This window comes from Carassius auratus, chromosome 19 (genome assembly GCF_003368295.1).
Source record: "Carassius auratus strain Wakin chromosome 19, ASM336829v1, whole genome shotgun sequence".
Classification (NCBI taxonomy): domain Eukaryota; kingdom Metazoa; phylum Chordata; class Actinopteri; order Cypriniformes; family Cyprinidae; genus Carassius; species Carassius auratus.
In genome coordinates this window covers 23,428,845-23,433,844 of record NC_039261.1, presented here as the reverse complement: position 1 = coordinate 23,433,844, position 5,000 = coordinate 23,428,845, and the positions used below count along the sequence as shown (strand labels likewise).

The 5,000-nt window shown below is 37.4% G+C and overlaps 1 protein-coding gene across 1 annotated transcript in view; it reads right to left on the bottom strand.

The window, feature by feature from the left end:
* Nucleotides 1-5,000, bottom strand: part of LOC113120217 (A-kinase anchor protein 9-like) — a 61,043-nt gene that overhangs the window by 55,419 nt on the left and 624 nt on the right. The window lies entirely within an intron of this gene.

The window sequence follows — 5,000 nt, the reverse complement described above, 5'->3', positions numbered from 1 at the left end:
CTCACACTCACACTCACACACACACTCACACACACACTCACACACACACACGTCTCAAAGCCAGCAGCTGAGAGAGAAAGAAATGGCCACCTGTCTATCCACACCCACACACACACACACCTGTCTTTAGTGCCACACACACACACACATGATGAAAAGTAACTACAAATAAATAAATTGCATAAAAGGCAAATTATTTATGCAAAATGAAAAGTGACCTGAAATACAATTTCCCTGTACTTGATCTGCGTGAAATAAACATACATTTTCATTGCACTTTTATTTCATTTATTTAGTGTGCTTTAATTTTTCATTTATTGCAACAGGAATAAATATTAAATAAATTAATTGTGCTTTTATTTTTATTTATTGCAACTGATATAAATATGCAATATTTATCCCCCTTTAATTGAGTCAGTTAAATCCCTCTACAGAACGGAGAAATAATAAATTTCTTTAGCAGATGTCTCTTATTCTGTTACCATGGCGACGGAGCAGGATTCCCGCATGCGGCTTGTACATCATTTATGTAGAAAAGCAAAAAGAGCATTCGCACTAATGTACGTCCATTCAGCTAAAGGAGCAGTGATGAGGAGAGAGGAGAGACGGGCGTGCGACACACTCGATCCGGATCACTGTGGGATCAGAGTCTGGATACAGCAGAGACTCCTGGGAAAGATCAGCTGAGAAACAAAACATCTTCACAAGAACAACATCCAGACTCTGACACGCTAATAACCTTCACGCAAACCAAACCTCTTACAGCTTCTATGATCAAACACCTTATAGATATCTTCATGCCACTGAATTAAAAATAACACTTCTGACCTTTTCCTCGCAATTCTGACTTCTTTCTCGCAATTACGGGTTTATATCTCACAAATCTGACTTTTTCTTGCAATTCAATCTTTTTTCTCGCAATTCAATCTTCTTTCTCGCAAAATTTTATGGGTTTATATCTCACAAATCTAACTTCTTTCTTGCAAATCTGACTTTTTTCTCGCAATTCTGACTTTTCTCGCAATTCTGACTTCTTTCTCGCAATTCTGACTTCTTTCTCGCAATTCTGAGTTTTTTTCTCGCAATTACGGGTTTATATCTCACGAATCTGACTTCTTCCTCACAATTCTGACTTCTTTCTTGCAATTCTGACTTTTCTCGCAATTCTGACTTCTTTCTCGCAATTCTGAGTTTTTTTCTCGCAATTACGGGTTTATATCTCACAAATCTGACTTTTTTTTCTCGCAATTCTGACTTCTTTCTCGAAATTCTGACTTTTTTCTCGCAATTACGGGTTTATATCTCACGAATCTGACTTCTTCCTCACAATTCTGACTTCTTCCTCACAATTCTGACTTCTTTCTTGCAATTCTGACTTCTTTCTTGCAATTCTGACTTCTTTCTCGCAATTCTGACTTCTTTCTCGCATTCTGACTTCTTCTCGCAAACCAAACTTCTTTCTCGCAATTCAATCTTTGTCGAAATTCTGACTTTTTTCTCTCACAATTACGGGTTTATATCTCACAAATCTGACTTTTTTTTTCTCGCAATTCTGACTTCTTTCTCGAAATTCTGACTTTTTTCTCGCAATTACGGGTTTATATCTCACGAATCTGACTTCTTCCTCACAATTCTGACTTCTTGCAATTCTGACTTCTTTCTCGCAATTCTGACTTCTTTCTCGCAATTCTGACTTCTTTCTCGCAATTCTGACTTCTTTCTTGCAATTCTGACTTCTTTCTCACAAACCAAACTTCTTTCTCGCAATTCAATCTTTCTCGAAATTCTGACTTTTTTCTCTCACAATTACGGGTTTATATCTCACAAATCTGACTTTTTTCTCGCAATTCAATCTTTCTGGCAATTCTGACTTTTTTGCAATTCTGACTTTTTTCTCTCACAAATCTAACTTTTCTTGTAATTCTAACTTCTTTCTCGCAATTGCAAGTTTATATCTCACAATTCTGCATCATTTAAAAAATAAATAAATAAAAAATGTCAAACCAGGTCTAACGCTGGCTGATAACTCGGCCATCTCTAGGAGTCCTGAAGTAAACTCTAAGTAAGCAACAGCTGGAAGACATGAGACAGAAGCAGCTGCACAGCTTGAAACTAAATGTAATGTGTTTTTCCACACAGAGGCTGGCATTAATCTCTGGGTAATCAGCTCTCTGAGGTGAGCGTCCCCTGCTGACACCTGTTAGGAAACACTGCGATCGCACTCGCTCAAATCTAGGTCTTCTGCTACTGTATAGTGTAAAACGGCTCATTTCTACTTAAACTATTGCGCAGCACAACTGTGTTCAACATTGATGATGATCAGAAATGTTTGTCGAGCAGTAAATTCAGCATCAGAACAGGGTCACAACATGAGTCATCACCAGGTGTGTAAGAGGGATTTAATAACGCAGCATGCTTTAGTTTATTTGCTATATCTCTTGAGTGACACTATCTGTGTTTATCGGCCAAGCCAATTATCTCTTCCGACTGTTGATCGAGATTAACCAAGAGTTCGTGTGCGCGTCTGAATACTGACGGCCTGACCTTGTTAACCAGAGCTTTTAGTCACAATCAACAACACACTCATAAATGAAGGTCTTGGGATACTCTAGCATGCACTGATTCTGATCTTGCATCTTCTGTTCTGCTATGACAGAAGACACTGACTGTTCTCCGGTCGTGTTCCCGAGAGCGTCTGAAGCGCTCGCTAATAACACTGACATGAAAACAGTGTGTGCGGACAGCTGCTCTGAGTAAAACAAACACATGACGCTCCAAACACACCAGCTCAGGGTTCATGGGTCATCCTCACAGTCTTTCACTGAGCTGCAACAGTGTAGAAATCAAGACCTTTTGAAAGCCTCATGCATAAATCCCTTTATCAGTCTTGTGCAAACGTAACGACACAGCGCTGTGCAACACTCAAATACTCACATCACAGATGCTTATATCTGAAGCCACTTGCATTGCATTTAAGACATGCATTTAATCAGTTCATGCAATCCCTGAAACTTTCTGTTGCAAGCACAATATGAAGGAATACAAATTTTTAGTTTTGACTTGATCAACTGAATTAACGTCAAACTAAATTGTTTTTTTCCATTGATAGCTGAAGTAAACACAGATTGCTTGCATGATTGGGCAATCACAGAAAACTCAACAAAATAAAGCAATCTCAAACAGAAAGGCTTTTATATTTCACTGGACAAAACACACAATCAGTCTCCAGTGATTTATTTCTGCTCCAAAGCAGCACAATTTTAAGAAACGAGTTGTTCTGCTTTTGTTCGCATTCACTCTGAATGTTTACACGAGACATTATGAATCATTCTGAATCACCTCTTTCCATCACAAACCTTTTTATTCAGTGGCTCCTGACATTCACAAAGCTATTGTACATGTTTTGTTCACCTGAGAAGCTAAAGTCCAATACATCCAATAAGATGCCTAAATAAACCAGTGGAGAGTCTCTGATATAATGCAAACTGACTGATAAACTGTCACAAACTGTTGTGCTTTATAACAGACTTCAGCCATGACTACAGCTATCGTATCGTGTCATTAACATCACGAGTCAGTCTCTGTGCTCTTGACATGCTCCGGCAGGTTATAGACACCTGCAGAGAGATCGTTCATGTGCACAAATGTGAGGCATCCGCTGTAGTAATAGCTAGAAAATCCAGTCTCACAAGCCCATCCACATGTTCTCAGACGGCCTTTACATTCATCAGCACTAAACGACCTGTAAGAGCAGTCAGATTCACAGTGACACGGCCTTATCTGTCCATATATCAGTTCAGCTATACTGAGATACACACACACACACACAAGAGAGGCACAGAAAGAGCATGCAATGCATAAACACTCAAAACAAACAACACGAAAACTCAAAAAGAGAGAGTTTTTCTCTCAAGTAAATGTGAGGTAGGTAAATACGAGGTATACACTGAGGTAAATGACAGCAGTGAGATGAAATCGAGGCAAATGTCAGAAGAAAGGAAGGTAAATTTAAGGTAAACCTCAGATGTATGGTGAATATGTTACAAAAAACCAAGTTTAATTTCACACGTGAACTATATTCTGAGGTAAACAACAGCTGTGAGGTAATATGAGGCAGGCAAACGTGACTTAAATCACAGATGTCAATTATTTTTAGGTAACTGCGAGGTAAAAAGGTAAATAGCATATATAATGCGAGTGAAATCACAGATGTTAGTGAGGTAAATTATAGCAGTGAGGTAAAATAGAGGTAAATATAAATAAAATCACAAAATGTGAGTTATTTTCTGAGGTAAACAAGAGGCTAATGTGAGTTAAATCATGTCAATTATTTTGTGAGGTAAATGTGGTGTAATATTAAAGCAAACATGAGTCTAATGTGAGTGATAACACAGAAGTGGTTCTTTGATATAAATAACATTAGTGATGTAAAATAGAGTTAAATGTGAGATAAATATAAGGCAACTGTGAGTGAATTCACAGGTGTGACTTACTTTCTGAGGTAAATGTGAGGTAAAATTGAGGTAAATGAGGCTAATGTGTGTTAAATCATGGGTGTCACTTACATTCCGAGGTAAATATGTCTTAAAATTGAGGTAAATGAGGCTAATGTGTGTTAAATCACAGGTGTCACTTGTTTTCTAATGTAAATGTGACATAAAACAGAGGTAAACATTTGATTTAGCTCACATCCGCCTCATATTTACCTACATTTACATCAGAAAATAACAGACATGTATGTGATTTAACTCATGTAAATAACTGATATATCAGTTATTTTCTAAACTACATGTCAGGGAAAAAGATAAATAGAATATAAAATGTGAGTTAAATCACAGATTTCAGTGAGGTTAATTACAACTGAGGTAAAAAAAAAAAGAGGTTAAATCACAATGTTTGTCAATTTCTAAGGTAAATGTGGGGTAAAATGTAAGTAAACATGAAGCAAATGCATGTCAAACTACAGATATAAGTGGATCTCTGAGGTAAATGACAGCTGT